General features: G+C 34.2%; 1 pseudogene; it reads left to right on the top strand.

Moving 5' to 3' along the window:
* Positions 1-925: 925 nt before the first annotated feature.
* On the top strand, positions 926-1867 carry LOC141552736 (small ribosomal subunit protein RACK1-like; annotated as a pseudogene).
* The last annotated feature ends 18436 nt before the right edge of the window (positions 1868-20303 follow it).

The raw sequence follows: 20303 nt of genomic DNA, 5'->3' as shown, positions 1-20303 counted from the left end.
TTCAGATTGGCTAAGATGACAAGAAAAGATAATGACAAATGTTGGAGGGAATATGGGAAAATTGTGACACTAATACATTGTTGGTAGAGTTGTGAACTGATTCAACCATTCTGGAGAGCAATCTGGAACTATGCCCAATGGGCTATAAAACTGTGCATATCCTTTAATCCAGCAGTGTTTCTACTGTGCTTATATCCCAAAAAGATCATAAAAAAGGGAAAAGGACCCACATGTATAAAAATATTTGTGGCACCCATTTTTGTAATGGCAAGAAACTGAAAACTGAGTGGATGCCCATCAGTTGGAGAATGGCTAAATAAATTATGGCATATGAATGTTTTGGAATGTTATTGTTCTGTAAGAAATGACCAACAGGATGATTTCAGAAAGGCCTGGAGAGACTTACATGAACTGATGCTAAGTGAAATGAGCAGAATCAGAACATTATACATGCCATATGATCAATTCTGATGGATGTGACTCTCTTCAATAATGAGAACAGTTCTATTAGATTTGTGATGAAGAGTCATCTGCACTCAGGGAGAGGATTATAGGAACTGAATATGGATCACCACATAGTATTTTAACTCTTTCTATTGTTGTTTGCTTGCATTTTGTTTTCTTTCTCATTTTTTTTTCTTTTTTATCTGATTTTTTGCAGCATAATATTTGTGGAAATATGTATAGAATAATTGCACCTGTTTAACATATATTGGATTACTTGCCATCTAGGGGAGGAGGTGGGGGATAGGAGGGAACAAATTTTGGAACACAAGGTTTTGCAAGAATGAATGTTAAAAATTATCCATGCGCTTTTCTTGCTGGACTGATGGTGTGAAGGAGAGTTGGCTACTCTCTCTCCATACAATCTGGATCCATCCTTTTTCATGGAGTGATTCCCAAGGTCTAGTTGTCATGACTGAACAAATAAATGACCCTTTGGGGTACTCTTAAAGGCCACAATGGCTGGGTGACCCAGATCACCATGACTCCTCAGTTCCCAGACATGATCCTATCAGCCTCCTGAGATAAGACCATTATCATGTGGAAGATAACCAGAGATGAAACAAATTATAGGATCCCTCAGGGTGCCCTCAGAGGTCACTCACATTTTGTTAGTGATGTGGTCATTTCCTCGGATGGCCAGTTTGCACTCTCAGCCTCCTGAGATCTAAGACTGTGGGATCTCACAACTGGTACCACTACCAGGAGCATTGTTAGTCACACCAAAGATGTGCTGAGTGTAGCCTTCTCTTCAGACAACCACCAGATTGTCTCTGGTTCCTGGGATAAGACTATCAAGCTGTGGAATACCCTGGGTGTCTGCAAATACATTATGCAAGATGAGAGCCACTCAGAGTGGGTGTCTTGTGTCCGTTTTTCACCCAACAGTAGCAATCCTATCATTGTTTCCTGTGGCTGGGACAAATTGGTCAAGGTTTGGAACTTGGTCAACTACAAACTGAAGACAAACCACACTGGCCACACAGGTTACCTAAACACAGTTACAGTTTCTCCTGATGGTTTTCTCTGTGCCTCTGGAGGGAAGGATGATCAGGCCATGCTGTGGGACCTCAATGAGGGTAAGCACCTTTATACTCTGGAAGGTGGTGATACATTAAGTGCCCTCTGTTTCAGCCCCAATCACTACTGGCTCTGTGCTGCCACTGGGCCCAGCATGGAGATCTGGGACCTAGAGGGCAAAATCATTGTGGATGATCTTAAAGAAGAAATTATCAGCATGAGCAGCAAGGCTGAGCCTCCCCAGTGCACTTCCTTAGCCTGGTCTGCTAAAGGCCAGACTCTATTTGCTTGATATACAGACAACTTGGTACAGGTGTGGCAAGTGACCATTGGTACTTGGTAAAAGGGTCAATCGTAACTCAAATTTTGAAATAAAGACATCAATTTTTGCCTTCTGAAAAAAAAAAGAAAATTATCCATGCATGGTGTTTTGAAAATTAAAAAAAATAACTTTAGTTTTAAAAAAAATGCATAGTTACTCCTCTATCATTCCTCCTTCATAATAAATTTCATTGATCCCCATTACCTCCAAGATCATATATTAAATTCTCTGTCATTAAAAACTCTTCAAAGTCTGGATCTTTCCTATTTTTCAAGTCTTCTTGTGACCACTGTATAAGCCATTGATATTGGCCTTTTTGCACATGACATTCTTTTTCTCATCTATATATACCTCCATCTTCCATGGCTGAAGTGCTTTGCCTCCTCAACTCCACTCCTTAGTTTTCTTGTCTTTTAAAAAACTCAGCTGAAATCTAACCTTCTAGAAGAAAATTTTCCTAGGTCTTCCTCCCTCCCTTATTCACCCACCCCCATTCTGATATGCTGATTCCTCCACAACCACCACTGCACCACTGCTGGTAACTTGCTCAGTTACTCTGTGTGTGTTTATATATATATATATATGTATATATGTATGTATGTATATATGTATATATGTATATATATATGTACATATGTAGTTATATATATATATATATATATATATATATATATATGTAGTTATGTATATTTCTACTCCATTTTAGTGTGGATTTTTGACAGGAGACTGTTTTTGACTTTCCTTTTATCCCCAGAGTTTAGAAGAGTGTTGACTTATTAGGTCTGAAATACCTGATGATTGACATCCTCCTCCTTATAACTATTATTATTATTATTATCAATTATTCAAATTGGGAATGTTAGAAGAAAGAATCAGAGCAACAATTAGAAAAACAGAAGAGAGGAAAACAATGAAGTCATGAAGTTTAGTCCTATAAAAATAAAACTAAGTAAACTAATTTATAGCAGAAGAAAGATAGACAAAAGAAGGTGAAGGGAAGAGCCTGATCAGAGCTCCCAAATTCCTCCTAGGCAACAGCATGAATGAAGGGAAAGAACTATACACTCTGACCAAAGACAAAAAACATTTCTATGGCCTGAAGCTAACAAAGAAAAGTGTGGGATTGATACAACAAAGAGGCAGGAAGAAAAAAAAATGGAACATATTAAGCAAGGAGGTGACCCATGTTCTATGATCAAAGTTACTGAAAAACAAGTTACCAGTCTATGAAGAGAGAATAAGATTGGCTATTTCCATCTTTTGTCAAATCAGTTATTCCAAACAGTTGAAAACTCAGGGTTCTATCAGTTTTGCGCCACCATCTTGAGTATATTTATCTTATATTTTTATCTTTTTGATTTGTATCCTCCAATATCTACTTAGAGCCAATAAAATGAGAAATCTTTCCAGAAATCTGATGATCCAATCCTGATTAATCAAAAATAATTTATTAGAGTACTACACTAGTCATGGAAGATGAAAAAAAAGATCCCTTGCCTTTAAGGAGTTTATGTTCTGTTAGAGGAAACAATGTGTAAACATACATACCTACAATATGCCAATGTACAATCTATCTATCTCTCTATATCTATACACACACACACACACACACACACACACACACACACACATATGGATGTTTGTATATACCAGTGTCCTTGTACTGTTAAGGATAGCATTCTGTAAGAATCATTTCTATAATCTAATTGAATCTGACTGACTAAATGATATTGATTGATTAACATAGTGGTTAACACATGAGCAGGAGCTCTTGAACTTAGAAAAGATACCCACAATCCCTCAGGATTATTCTAAGAGTTCTGAGGGGATCTGGTAGCATTCATGGGACCATGACTTGTAAGTCTCAGTAGGAGTTGGACAGGTCACCTCAGATTATATGCTGTCCTGTCTTGTAACTCTTCAAAGTAAAGAGGACTGCAATTAAACAATCCTTTAAGGAACCAACTACAGTGCTGTGGGGAGAAAATTGGGGCCTACATGGAGTGGAAAACTTTTCATCTTAAATAAAAAAAGGTTTAGATTCATTGTTATCACCACACCCACACAATATATTATTTTCCTAGTAAGAATTATCAATTTCTTACACATCTTCTTTATATTTATCATGAAACCTGGTCCTTAAAATAAATGTGGTTTTTATTCTAGCTGATTTTCTCTGAAGGTCACAGGATTATACATTTAGAGTTAAAGTACAAGCCCTCATTTTACAAATAAGGAACTGAGGGAAGAAAAGTTTGCCAAGATCACACATATCATAACTATCAAAGAAGAAATTTGAACCCAGTTTTTCTTGATTCAAAATCTATTACTCTCTTCACAATGAAAATTTCTTTAAATGATGTATTTTCTTCATTGTATAAAGTAGGAATGTTTCACCCCTATGGATTACTCTAACCTGGCAGCTCCCCTTAGAGGTACTCTTAATGCCCGTCCGTCAATGGCACGGCTAGGCCACACTTACCCGTCTTCAGGCACCAACCCGGATCCCATAGAGACAGACCACCATTAGGTAGGGGTGAAGCAAAAGCGAACTTTATTCTGAGATAGCACATATTTATACCCCACTGATGATATGGGGGAAGGGGGAAGTCCTCTAGGAACCTGGCATAATGGGATTGGCCCGAGAAGGAGGGAGGTGTGCTAGGCTTTGAGATCACTAAGGAGGGAGGTGTGGTACCTGGAATCAGACACAGCCTCATGGGGCTATGCCCCACCTCCATATAGGACCTACACCTCAGAAGCGCTCATCCCTCAGGTCCTCCCACATGCCTTGCTTGAACTGCATTCCTTGCTTCTAGAGGCTTTTTAACCCTTACAAGGAATATGTGAATTCTTTTTTTTTTGTTATCATCAACTTAGGGAGTATTTCTACTTCTTAGCAGGAGGTCCTTGTCTTCTCTAACAATAACAACAACAACAACAACAACAACAAATCCCTCCATAAATAACATACATATATATTAGTGTCTTCATAGACCTTTCCTAAAACAAAGACTCATCAATGCATAATAGATGAATTTAGGAGGAGCAAAGAAAACCTCAAAAGATCCATAAGCATTTAAAAGAAATGACAACTCAGCAGAAACTCTCTTGCAACTCAATCAAATGAAAATTTTGTACATATGTTCATTCCTTTGTGACAGATGAAGTTTCATAAAGTTAATTCATTTTTCTGCTTTCCTTGATTTTGTGATACTTTCCCCTCTACAGTCTAACTGTGATTGAACCCCTGAATTTCTCTATGATCTAATTTATAATAATCTGAGACAAGGGGAAGATGGGAACTCAGAATAGTGTCCTATAAAGAATATAGAACTTGGAAGCAGAAGATCTGACTGGGTTCAAATCTTTTTGCTACCTACTTGTTCTATGACATGGAGCAAGTCAAATCAACAAATTCTCTTAATCACTTAATATATGCCAGGTACTGCCATATTATCTCTCCATATCTCAACTTTGTCATATGTAAAATGAGGCACTTTGAACAGATAATCTTAAAGTTCCCTCTGAATTTAATATATCATGGTTAATTTTCTTGGATATCTTCCAGGTGCTATTTTGCATTCAAAGTTCTTTTTTAGCTTTTATGTTCTATTTCCTCCAAATAACAGTCTATATTTTAAAGTATCTTCCAGTTGTAATCAGTACATGAGTAAAATAATAAATGAAAATTTTATCAGTTGTCTTAACCCATGGAATCACTGAATTTTATCTTCTAGGCCTTCAGCCAAGAAAAATATTTTAAAGAATGTAGAAGTCCATGTTTATGTCTTTTGTCTACCTTGTAACTTTATCCCACATCTTATGGTTGAGTGACAAAAGACCCTCCCACCTGCATTGACACATGAATCTTAAGTATTCCCAAGTGGATATTTGTTTTGAACATGATTCCTTATTGTAATTTAATAGTGAGAGAATAGGAAATTAATTTTTAAAATTTTTAAATTAATTTTATAATTATAACATTTTTTGACAGTACATATGCATAGGTAATTTTTTACAACATTATTCCTTGTACTCCCTTCTGTTCTGAATTTTCCCCTCCTTCCCTCCACCCCCTCCCCTAGATGGCAGGCATTCCCATACATATTAAATATCTTATAGTATATCCTAGGTACAGTATACGGGCAGAACCAAATTTTGTTGTTATTGTTGTTGCAAAGGAAGAATTGGATTCGGAAGGTAAAAATAACCTGGGGAGAAAAACGAAAATGCCAACAGTTTACACTCATTTCCCAGTGTTCCTTTTCTGGGTGTAGCTGATTTTGTCCATCATTGATCAATTGAGATTGGATTAGCTCTTTCTATGTTGACAATATCCACTTCCATCAGAATACATCCTCATACAGTATCATTGTTGAAGTGTAAAATGATCTCTTGGTTCTGCTCATTTCACTCAGCATCAGTTTATGTAAGTAAGTCTCTCCAAGCCTCTCTGTATTCATCCTGTTGGTCATTTCTTACAGAACAATAATATTCCATAACATTCATATACCATAAATTACCCAACCATTCTCCAATTGATGGGCATCCATTCATTTTCCAGTTTCTAGCCACTACAAAAAGGGCTGCCACAAACATTTTGGCACAATCAGGTTCCTTTCTCTTCTTTAGTATTTCTTTGGGATATAAGCTCAGTAGTAGCACTGCAGGATCACAAGGTGTGCACAGTTTGATAACTTTTTGGGCATAGTTCCATATTGCTCTCCAGAATGGTTGGATTCTTTCACAACTCCACCAACAATGCATCAGTGTCCCGTTTTCCCACATCCCCTCCAACATTCATCATTATTTATTCCTGTCCTGTTAGCCAATCTGACAGGTGTGTAGTGGTATCTCAGAGTTGTCTTAATTTGCATTTCTCTGATCAATAGTGATTTGGAACACTTTCATATGAGTGGAAATAGTTTCAATTTCATCATCTGAAAATTGTCTGTTCATATCCTTTGACCATTTATCAATTGGAGAATGGCTTGATTTCTTATAAATTAAAGTCAATTCTCTGTATATTTTGGAGATGAGGCCTTTATCAGAACCTTTAACTGTAAAAATGTTTTCCCAATTTGTTACTTCCCTTCTAATCTTGTTTGCATTAGTTTTGTTTGTACAAAAGCTTTTTAATTTGATATAGTCAAACTTTTCTATTTTGTGATCAATAATGATCTCTAGTTCTCCTTTGGTCACAAATTCCTTCCTCCTCCACAAATCTGAGAGGTAAACCATCCCATGTTCCTCTAATTTATTTAAGATCTCGGAGAACAGGAAATTCTTTACAGAATCAGAACTTCTAAGTCTCAGTTGCCACGCAGTTCAAATCTTAATAAGGAACAAACCATTCTGCAACATATATCTACAACATAATATATAGGGATTACTCTACTATATCTTTGTTTGATTACATATGATAGATTGATGGATTGTGTTTAGTACTTAGTGTCATAATTAATGAAGGACATTGATAATCTGGCGAACATTTAGGGAAGGGAATGAACAACTATGTAATTACTTGAGATCATGTCATATGAAGATCAATTGAAGGAACTCATGTTTAATCTGAAAAAGAGAAGACATTGGTATGACATATATTCCTTAGAGAAATTGAAGGAATATGTGATCCTAACCTGAGAGAAAAATTAGAATATATATAGAAGCACAGAGCAAAATATATATGTGTGTGTATGTAATATATATACATATGTATATATATGTGTGTGTATGTTATATATATATATATACATATGTTTAGTATATAAAAACTATGTCAGAGAGAAAAATAATTCAACAAAACAAAACAGCTGCCTAACTGTTAAAACTCTCCAATATAAAATGGATTGCCTTGGGAAGTGAAGAATCTTACTTGCATGGAAAACCATTTCTCAAAAAGTCTGTAGAGCAAACCTTGTTCAGTTATTGGTTTGACTAGTTGGGCATCTTGATCTCTTCCAATTCCAAAAATTCAAGATTTAGTCTGTACTTGAACCATTAGGACTCTTAAAATCTTCATGTTCTATGATTGACATACCATCATCATCATATCTACACCAGAAATATACTGGTGTTAAAAATATGGCAGAAAGTGTTCCTGAATTTTCCAAGTACAATCCAATCCCTTCCTATTCAATTCTGCACCTATAGTAGTTATTTAAGATATACGTATTGATATAATAACTCAATGGACTTTTAATCAAAATGCATGCCATGATATGGGAAATGTGGGAAGAAAATCAGAGAATCACAGATGGAGAGATCAAAGCAAGATTTGAAGCATCTAATGTATCTCTCTCATTTTATAGATACATAAATCAAGGTTCAGAGACCTCAATTTGAAAAAAAAATCGAACAATAGGTCAAAAATGAGTCTAGATCTTCTGATATCAAATATAATACTCTTTCTTTGAAAGATACTTATTCTTGTCTTGGTCAATACATACCACACCAATAATGTTAAGTGCAGTCAAGGTTATACTTTTATGGAAATTTTCAAAGCTACCTTTGAAATTTATTTACTAGGGGCAGCTAGGTGGTGCAATGGATAGAGCACCAGCCCTGAAGTCAGCAGACCTTGAGTTCAAATCTGGTCTGACACTTAAAATGTCCTAGTTGTGTGACCTTTGGCAAGTCACTTAACCCAAAAACTGCCTCAGCCAAAAAAATGTATTTACTATTGCATAGTCTTCTGTATTAATAATGTAAGGTTATTTATGATCAATGCATTCATAAGGGAAAAAATTACATTAGGAGTCTGAGGACCTGGGTTCAAAACCTATTATAAACATTTCCTGACCTCAGAAAAACCATTTAACCCATCTGCAAAAACCAAGGGGTTGGAGTAGGTAGCTTTTGAGGGCTCTTTTATCTCAAAATCAATGATTCTATGATCTTTCATTTCAATGCTTATTATTCTTAGATTTAAAAAAAAATGCCTGTGTGCTAATTTAACTCATTCACAACTGAAACTTAAACTATCCAGAGCAGAAAGTATGTAGAAGGAGAAACAAAGGTAACAATACTACATAAACCCACCTACCTCCTCACAACTCTAATCACAAAGACAGGACTTTACCTTGTACCTATAGAAGCTATGTGCCTTTTTGAAAAAAAGTAAATTCTCATTTATTATATTCATCACCATGAGTCTTTAAAGATAAAAAAGGCATCTCCACTGGTGGATGAGTGGTGGATCTTACATCAACCAAGCAAATCAATTTTATTAGTCACTCACTTTTATTTCTTAAATTAGACAATCTGGGATATTTCATCTTATCTTAAGAAGTGGAGACATCTGGTGGCCAATTTTGCAAGTCACTTCACTTATTCTGGGATGCTATAGGCATATGATTAATGCTGCTATTATGCTTAAGCATTCATTTTACTGTCGCTCTGAGAAATGACATTGTTCTAAACTAGTAGTGAGGGGAGTCCACATTCCCTGGTTCTCCACTGTGCAATTCAGAAATCACCAGCACTAATGATATAGCTCTAGCTTTGAGTAGTCGCATGTGTTATTTTTATATCTCCATTCCATTTCCCTGGTTAAATACCACACAGTTGATATTTTGATAGATAAGCCATAGTAGTTCATTGGTCCACAGAGTAGGGGGTTGAAGTACAGTACAATCGTATTCAATGGACACATCAAACACAACCAGGCACATTCCTGACAGCGACAAGGTAATTGATATAAAATATAGCCTACACAATATCAATGTGAAAGATGTGGAATTGAAATTAAAAATAAAACAAATGAAAATAGCTGAATGCAAAAATTAACCATAATGCTTTTATAGACTGAAATCTTTAGATCATATATTTTAAAGAGAATATTATCTTTTTTCTTTTAAAAAAGAAGTCAAATCCAGCAGCAACATTTTGCCAAGATACCTATGAAAAGGAAAGCATACTAGAGTAAGAGAAATTACTTTTAAAAAGGGGGGAAATAACACTGAATCTATTTTTTTCTGATTCTTTCATTCCCTGAACGACAGTAAAAGTATACTAGGCAAAACTAGTTTTTGTCAATATACACACAAAAGGGAGAAACCAAAAAAAAAAAAAAAAATTTACCTTAGTAAATAAACTGAAAAGAAACCACCAAAATATGCACATACAGAATGTAGGAAGTGTTAGCAAATTCTATTTTCCCTTCAGAGATAAGGTCAGGTGAATTCTCATGAATCACAAAAACTCAAAATCTACCCAATAGTGAAGGGTGCTGCTATAGATATGTATCTGAGAGATGAACATCTTCAACCTTCCTTCTTGAAAGCAATATTGCAAATCAATGGGTCTGGGCATGTCCAAACAGTGGGTGCTTTCTAAAGACAACAACAACAACAACAATCTGTCATTTATATAGTACCTATTATGTGTCAGGCACTGAGGGTCTTCCAAATATTATCCATTTGATCTTCACAAGAACCCTAAGAGGGAGGTACCATTATTACTTTGATTTTACAGTTGAGAAAACAGGGAAATAGAAAGTAAATGATTTATCTAAAGTTACCCAGCTAGTATCTAAGGTCAAATTTGAACCCAGGTCCATCCCTCTATTGACCATATTCCACAACTACATTAATATGAAGTAAAATGGAAGTACTGCAGTATCAATGGAGGGGGGCAGAGGAAAGAGGAAGATCTGTACTTGGGAGATCATAATATGATTCTGTCTCTACCTCTCATTAGTACCTGAAATCTAGATACTTTGCTTTCTGGGGCCTCAGTTTACTTTTTTTTAAAAACTATAGATTTTCTTTATGGTTTACGTATTTAACATTACTTGGACTTCAAAGATAGATGCCTTTGTAGATTATAGAAGCTGCTTTTTTTAAAAGGTATTTATGTCTCAGAAACTCAGCTATATATATATATATATATATATATATATATATATATATATATATATATATATATTGGAATACTTTCCATTAGAATGACAGACTGAGAGTCTCCTTACTATCTTGTTATATATATATATATATATATATATATATATATATATATATATATATATATATACAGAGAGAGAGAGAGTATGTGTCCAATTTTCCTCAGCCAATAACAAAATATTTCCTGTGTAGCATCCTCTTTCCTCATACAGTTTCCCAAAGTCCTATGATCCTTCAAACATAGTTTGAGAACATAACCACATCAAGAATGATTGATTGGTTCAATTAAAACTGTCTGGGTTTTGATTAACTAGAGATTGAATCAAGAGATTGAAGGTGAACTCTAACTTGTCCCTCAGATGTGCATATATTTCTCTTATTATCATGGAAGTTCTTTTAGGCAGGGACTGCCAAATTTTTCTCTTTCTCAAGACTTAGAACAAAACCTTGCATGAAGAAGGTGGTGCTCAATAGATATTTGCTGATCCATTGATTGATTCAATTCAGTTCAGGAAATATATTAAGGAACCTTTCTGCTACAAGAATTGTGCTAAGCACTGCAACTGCAATTAATAAAAATAAAATAAATCCCTGTCCTTTGGGAGCTTATATTCTACTAGAAAGGATATACAATTTACACATATGAATCAATGCCAAATATTAGGAGGAGAGGTAGATCACATAACAATTGAAAGAACCAGAGAAAGTTTTATGAAGGTGGTGGGTACCTGAGCCATTTGAAGAAACATAAATAATTTGACAAGTTGAGATGAGAAGGCATGGGAGAATACCTACATCAATCCACAGAATCAGGAGATGGAATGTTTAAGGAACATGTACCAGTTTTGGCAGAATATGGGTTATGTGTGAATGGTAATAATATGATACAAAACTAGATTGACAGATTGAGGTCCAGTTGTAAAGCGTTTTTCGTGCCCAAATGAGGAATTGTGTTCTAAAGTGCCTGGTTTGATTGGTTATAGTCATCCATAGAATTTCCTCTCTAGCTGTTTTATATTCTAGTAATTAACCCTAATTGTTGAACATGGCATTTTATTCATGATTTCTGAAATGAAGATCCAACTTTGGATATTATGTTGCAATGCCCTGAAATAAAACCCTGAAATTGATCAGAAATTCTGAGCTTGATTCTACTCACCTGGTAGTTTCATCATTCCCTTTCCCCTAAATTTCCATTTCAACTACACACATTAGAGATAGTGTTGATGTTGAGATGCTAAATGGTCCTAAGTGGAAAATGCAGAGACAATAGATAAATGATACATATCATGTGCTCTATAGTTACAGAGCTCTATAGCTATAGAATCTTCAATTCAAATTCACTGAGTAAGCTAATCATAATGTTGTCATGTGATACCTGCCCACTCTTCCAGGATCAGCTTCCTGAGCTTCTTTCTCAGGTCTTTTTTTAAACTATTCTCTCCTTCTCCCCTAGGTACAGGGTCTCTCTAGTGTCTCTGAGGCTTTGAACATTCTGTTGTTCAGTAGTTTCAGTCCTGCCTGACTCTTTGTGATTCCATTTGGGGTTTTCTTAACAAATATATTGAGATAGTTGGTCATTTCCTTCTCCATCTCATTTTACAGATGATTAAACTGAGACAAGGAAGGTTAAGTGACTTGCCGGACTCATATAACTACTATGTGTTTGAGCCCAGATTTGTAGTAAGATTTTTCCATATTTGCTCTTATCTACTGTCACCTTTGAAATTTTTGAATTTGAAAAAAAAAATAAAGCAATCTAATCTTATTCATTTATTTTATGAATTAGGAAAATGAAGATGAGAGAATAAATAACTTATCTAGTCATATAATTTATAAACATCAGGCATAGGATTTGAAACCAGGTCTTCTGAATAAGATCTACCAGGACTTATTCCAGCACATGATTCTTTCTGCCTATTTTCAGTTTAATTCAACTTATTTGCTCATTTATTTATGTATTACTTGATCTCTTGTGTTTTTAGCAAATTTTTCCTTTTACAAAATAAAACCTAGCATATCATGTCTTGTACAAAATAAAAGGGAAAAAAGTAGTTCAACAAAACTAGCCAGCAAAGCATCCTAATAGAGCAGAATATGAAATATTCTGTGTACATAGACCATATATCTGCAAAGGATAGAAGATATGTTTTTTTTTCATTTCTTCTCTGTAGCTAAATTCAGTAATAATAACTGCCCAGTTTTTATTTTCCTTATTTTTGTTTTCATTTTATAGTTTTGATTTTTATTCAGTAAACATTTATTAAGTGCCTAGTCTATCAAAGAAATATATGACATATGAAGGGAAAAAAGGATGAAATTTCCTTGTGCTTTTTGTTTTTTCTTATCACTTGTATAGTATTTGTTATTTTATTCCTCTGTTAAATTACAAGCTTCTAGGAGGCAGGTACTGGCTTTTTTTAATCTCTATCTTTCCAGATTCTAGCACAGCCATAGGAAGTCTTGATTAATATTTGTTCATCCCTCTATACTTAAAGCATGAAGATCCCCTTAGAAGGAATCTTTAGATTCCATTTAATATAATCTCCTTATTTTAGAGTTGAAAAAACTGAAGCCTATGGATATTAATTGTCTTTCCTAAGGAAAATGATTTAAGGCATTTTCTCTAGGCAGTGCTCTTTCTGCCATATCAAGTGTTTATCATGTCTTCAAAATAACCTTTTCAGGAATACAATGGATGGATTAATGTCTCCATTGTACAGAAGAGGAAAATTGAGGTTCTTAAAAATCAATTGACTTTTCTGAAGTTATTAACCTATTTGATAGAAAATGAGGTCTAGAACTTGAACCAAAATTGTCATACTGGTTCAATGTCTATCACATTATGAAAGGAATTGTGAAGAAATGGAGTCTTTAATGGAAAAGGACATCTTTTCAGTGATTGCTTTTGAAATTATGTGAATAATAAGACTTCTGTGAAGATAAAAACAGAGTCAAGCAGATAACAATCCAAATTCAATTAGAACATTGGTTGTGGTAGTTTATGGATTTGCCACTGAACTGAAACCCACCTTCATTAACTCAATGCCTTATTGAAGTCAGGTTATTTTTATTAAGTGAACATATTTTATGAAAACATAAAGGAAACATCCTTTCAGTTACATCTGTATATGCAACACTATTTCAATGAAATAACTCATAGGTTTCTTTACACTTTAGTAAATGGTCTTTTATTTTTCAATATCATTGTTTTATGATAAGGCTTCATAAGAGGCATTTAGTGGAGGAGGCCACATTTATACTTTCTTTAAAATTATGCAACATGGCACAAATAGATAAAAGGTAGAATGAAAACTACAAGTAATAAACTATGTAGAACATAGTTTTAAATTTAATTAGTATTAACATTTTCTCCATGTCATTTTAATATCTAATCAATCAACAAAACAATAAACCAAGGAGTGACTTATTTGCCTATTTTCAAGGAATAAATTCTTTCTCTGAAAATTTAATATCCAGCTTTTTCAAGCTGGTATGAATTGGCTTTAGCAAATCTCTGGGTTCAGGAGAAACCATCCTATTCATATTAGCAATTTATTTTAGTAGAAAATTTGAGCCAAATCAAAACCAAACTACAAGCAAAATGGATATCTGCTGATCAGAAAAGAGGTAAGAAAATTCTGCTATAGTATGCAAATTGTTTTGTCATAAAAACAATTTATAAAATTTAGAGGAGCATGAAATCACTAGTATGACCTAAAGCAAAGTAAAGAAAGCATAACCAGGAAAGTAAAAATATAGTTATCATAATCTCATAAATGAAAACAGCACAAAATGTAGCGGAATACAGACTAGATTCAATGACCAACATTGCTTCCAGAGGCCAAGTAAAACACAGCTCCCTCCTTTCATTGTATGTATATGTATAAAACTATGTCTATTTAATGGTTTGTGTACTAATAGTTGAAGGAACCATTCTAACTGTTTTGCAAAGCTTTTTCTTTTGTTGTTGTTGTTGTTTGTTTACTTGGTTTTAATTTTTTTTTGTTTACTTGTTTTTCTTGTTTTTCCTTTGTTTCCTTTGTTAATATGAAAACCTAGGGGGAAAAGTATATAGAGAAACAGCTGGTCTTTTGAAAATGAAAAGCATTAATAAAACAAAACAAAAATAAAATAGATGTTTCCAAACTTCCTACTAGGTCTAATTTATATAGTTTCTGTCTGTCATCAAAAGACCAGACTATGTTTAGAGGGATAAATCTTCTGAAATTCTGAAAACAAATGAGGACTTTTATTGACAATTACAATTGGATTAAAATTCTGTCTCTAATAAAAAGATACTTTCAGGCAAGTCCCTTAATTTCCATGCATTTATTCTGTGAAATTAGGTTTTATTAGATAACTATGATACAACCTATGATATAACCAAGTCATCTAGTAAGGTTCAAGGAGTCAGAATAGAACAAATACCCATATTCCTCCACCAATGAAATACTAAAAAAAAAATCATTAGGTTAGCTGGAGCCTCCTATGAGGCTAAATGGTGACTCATTATCAGATGATGAGAAGATTTTAATTTCTCCACCAAACCTCCCATTAGCTGAGTAACATGTTAGGATAGGGTAACAATGGAGTGCTGAAGAACTCTGAGACAATAGATCTCAACTTTAGAGCTAGACTGGCACACAAAATGTTTACCTTCCCCTGGCAAATCAGCATCTAGTTCATGCAGCAGCTCTCATGGCTGAAATATTGTGTCAGGTTGACAAAGCTATAAACGCAGTAACTGCCAAATTTATGGACCAGCAAAGAGGGCCAGTATTCCAATTATCAGTGAACCAAAGAAACCATTTCCAATAAAAAAGATATACTGAAAGCTGGTAGAGACAGAGAAAGGAAGGGGGTGGTGCAATGTTGGGATAAATGGCCTCCCAGTTCTGCCCCCTTATGGCTATGTTAAATACAGCTGTGTATTATGCTGTCGATGTTTCTGTTGACCTTAACAAACAGCAGGGATTGGGACAGGCAGCTCAATTTGAACAGACTTGGATATGTGTTTGCCCTATGCTATGGTGCCTTAAAATTTCTAAGTAAATAGTGCTCCAAAAGGTCCTTTTCATTCCTAATCTTAGCATAACCTCTTCAGAATTTCTACCATTTGTTCTTCTACCCCAGTGTTTTGTCACTGAGAAGGGTAGCAAGAGTTATGTTTCAGGAGAACAATGGAAATCACCTCTCATATCAATCTCAAAAGTTAGGGATAGTCCCTGGAAACATTCCCTCATGGCCCAATGGAATGCCATCATAGAATCACAGATTTTGGAAAGGGATCTTAGAGGTCATCAAAACTAACTCTCATTTTTACAAATAAACTGAGGCTCAAAGAGTTGCTCAGAGTCCTGTAGCGAGTCAATATTTGGGACAGGAGATGAACTCAAGTCTTTCTCACTTTATGCCCAGCACTCTACTATGCCAGCAAGTTGCCTACACAATTTTAGACAACATGGAGTTCAACTCTATTATGTTATTACTTGGGATACTGAAACCTATAGAAGTGAATTGACCAACATATATATAAATAAAGATGTATATTAAAGTAAAAGTCAAGGGCCTTGTATTCATCATAGATCTGCTATCCGTGACATTTTCCATGTCATTTAACTGTTCTATCAATAAAATAAGGTGCTCACAGAATATAATTTTTAAGATCCTTTCTAGCTCAAATATCAATTAATCAAATCAACCAACTGAATAAAATTATATGAATCTATATGTAACTCATTAGTGATATAATTAAATTCAACAAATTAAATATCAACATTAATGATAAATTAAATTCAAAAATGCTTATTAAACACTGATATCTATGCTAGGGATTGAGAATACATCTAAACCTTTTTTTTGCATTTATTGATATTTTCTGAATCAAATACCTCTTAATGATTCCATAAATTAACTGCCTCCATATAAAATAGGATCATAGCATCACAGATTTAAGGTTCAAACACCTTAAAAACCATCTAGTCCAATGCAAAAAAAAAATTTTTTTCATATGAGGAAATCACCAAATTCACTTAGCAAAGAAGGTAAGTGCAGTCAGGTACAAAATCATAAAAAATTAAGTCACAAGCTCAAATTAAAATTCATTTGACTCCACATTAAGTATGATTTCCATGAAAATAGGATAACTTTCATTTATTTAATTTGTTCATTTATTTTTTGTACTAAGTTTTTCTGTTTGGATTTCAAGGGAGAAACCTGATTTTTGATGAATAAGTCCCTTTTTTGTTATTAAAACTATTTGAAAGTTAAGAGGCTTCAAGGGCATTTCCTCTCAGACGGTTAACCTCTAAGTTTATTCTAAACAGTAAAGAGAACTGCACAGTTTCCTCAAAAATTACCTTTGGTATGAAAGTTTTAGACTATTTCCTCAAGGTAATATCCCTGAATTTAGTCATCATACAAAGTATATATTTGGACATGTCTACCTGATAGGTTGTCCAAGCTAGATGAGAGATAAATCAAGCTCTTCAACATTTTGTCTTTTAACAAAGTGAATTGATCAAAGTGACAACTATAATAATTTAGTGAATTATAACTTTCTTTTAAAAATAAATAATCTTCCCAGTGTTATGTCGGAGTACATGAATCATAAAACCTAGGTTCAAAGCTGATGTTTCTTACCTATAATATTTTGGACAGGGCATGTGACTTCCTTTGGCCTTAGGATTCTTATATATAAAATGAAAGACTTAGACTGAAAGTTCTCAGAGTTCTAGACATATGACATTATGCATGTTGAAAGTTGTCTAATGAAAGGTATCAATGAAAAGGAAAGCATAGATTAAAACACATAACTGATCAAGAATTAAACTAGAGAAGTAATATAAAGAATCACAGTTATGAAAATTTTTTATTTTCCTATTTCTTTTATTCTTTAGAATAATTTAAGAGATGTTTCTTTGGAGGCAATGGTAAAGAAATAAAATAGGCAATGTAAGTGATGTGAAAGGAAAATATGTCAATAAATATTTAGTTTTTAAGAAGAAAACTATGGGTATCCCATATTATTAGGTTCTTAGTTGGTACTAACAATTCTAAGTTGGTACTTAACAATTCTCTACCTCAGAATTCACACCTTTAGTTCAAAGCTTTAAGGGAGTTTTCACCTTGAAGGAATACTTTAAAGAAGCAAGTTCATTGGTTGAAGGAGTTCCCACAAGCCCATTCTCTGGGAGGGTAAAAAGAGGCAACGTTGAGTCTGAAGAACAGTCTAGACTGGGAGATTGAGTTTGGACGGCAGTCTGGAAGGAGACAGTCTGGATTGAGTCAGAGAAGACATCCCATGGATTCGCAAATCCAGCAACCCCACACTTTTGGAGGGGAAGGCTCTAGAAGCCTCCCAAGAAACCTGCTCACAGAGGAAAAGATTATACAGAAAAGAAACCTCCTCCCAGAGAAGGATTATAACTTAGAGAAGATAGAACTTTACACCATATATGCATAATATCAGAACTAAAGCTTAGTCTAGGTAATATGAAAATAAGAAGATATATAGCCAGAGGACATTCCCATGTGCCACACTGTTATTTAAGCAATATCAAGCAAATTGGTGGATCTGCCTGCCTCAACTCTCTCCCCACTCCAATCCACTCTCCTTTCATCTACTAAAGAGATTTTTTTTAATATTGTAGAACTGACCATCTGACTTCCACCCCAACTCAATCAATTTAAGTGGATTTCTAATTTTCTCCAAGATTACAAATAAAATCCTTTGGTATTCAAAATTCTTCATAAATCAGCCCCCATTATCTTTCTAGTCTTCTTGAATTTTACTCCCCTCCACATGCTCTTCAATCCAGCAACACTGGTCTTCTTGCTGTCCCAGGAACAATGCTCAGCTATGGATATTTTTTCTAGTTGTCCCCTATATCTAGAATGCTCTCTCTTTTCATTTATTATCTACTAATTTCCACAGTTTCCTTTACATTCCAACTAAAATTCCATCTCCTATCTAGTGCCTTTCTTTACTTATTTACTTTACATTTCTTTATATAGCTTATTTGCACATTTTTTAATTTTCATCTTCCCCCATTAGATTATAAGCTCCCAGAGAGCAGGTACTAGGTTTTGTCTTGTTGTTGTTGTTGTTGTTGTAATCTCTAGTGCTTAGCACATTGCCTGGCACATAATAGTTACATAAGAAATGTTTATTTAATGACTGAAATTATTATTATCACTATCATAATAAGTAAAGATGAATACCTAATTATGACCAGTACCATAAAGAACCTATGGGAAACAATACTTCCTGAAATAGACATACAGAGATTTAAACCTATGGAATAAACAGAGCAAACCAGTAAATGGGCTTCTTTTAAATACTATTCTGGGGCAGTTATATAGTAGCTATATATATATATATATATATATATATATAGACACACACATTACACACACACACAGACACACACACACACACACACAGCTAGTAAGAATATGAAGTTATATTTGAACTCAGGTCTTTCTAACCCGAAGCCTAGTACTGTATCCACTGCCATCTAGCTGCCCCTCTAGTCAGAAATGACATCTTTCTCTGAATTAATTTTATTGAAGTTCAGTTCAAATCAAATTTATCTACTTTGTACTTTCCTTGTTTGACATGAAATGGACATAAACAATATCATTGAAGATAGGCTTTTTCTTTTAGGTAGGCTGGTCACGTAAGAGGAAGCTTTAATGCTGAATGGGTACCAATTATTCAAAATTGCTCATAGCAAATGAGCTTGGGAAAGATCTCTAATACATTGAGAATACATTGAACTGAATTGACCAGAATTACACAAAGATGATGGATTGTTGGGTTTCTGTCTATGTACCATTGTAGAAAATATTTATATTGAAGAGATCACAAAGAAAACAAAATTTCAAAGTCATGCCTTCTGCTCTGCTAGGCACCAAAGATGCAAAAATGAAATGAAAACTGTTTGCCTTCAAGAAGCTTTCATTCTGGAATGGGATCAAATAGTTACAAACATTAACACAATAAAATAGCTATATGATAATAGAATACACCAAATTTTTAAGAGATGTTAGAGACATTTGATAAGTAAAGTATACTTCTTCATTAAAGAATCAAGGACTGCTTAATGAAGAAATGAGTGATAAGAATTTGCTGGCTATATTTTTGCTGTTCTTTTTCATATTTTACCCTTTCAATAGAGTTATCAGTGTTCTGATAACTGGGGACTTCAGTTTCCTCATCTTTTTTCTTTACATGTTATACCTGAGGATGTCCAACAAATGAAAACATTAAACTATATGGTCTCTCTCAGATTTAATATATGATCACTTTACTCTTTACTCCAAGGTCCTCTATATATAGAGAGACCCTTAGATAAATGTTTATGGAATTTGTATTTCTTGTTTAATGTCTATATTCAATGGTTTTACAGATATTTATATGCTGTTCTTTGATTATAAGCTTCAGGGGTCAACAGCCTTGTCTAGTAGGCACAGGGCATACAACATAACTAAGTGTGGATGTTGGCTGGCTTAATAAACATTTTAGATGAGAAATATGACAAGGC

Source organism: Sminthopsis crassicaudata, chromosome 2, assembly GCF_048593235.1.
Source record: "Sminthopsis crassicaudata isolate SCR6 chromosome 2, ASM4859323v1, whole genome shotgun sequence".
In the NCBI taxonomy this organism is placed as follows: Eukaryota; Metazoa; Chordata; class Mammalia; order Dasyuromorphia; family Dasyuridae; genus Sminthopsis; species Sminthopsis crassicaudata.
The sequence above is the reverse complement of the archived record's forward strand: the minus strand, read 5'-3'. Positions and strand labels throughout refer to the sequence as shown.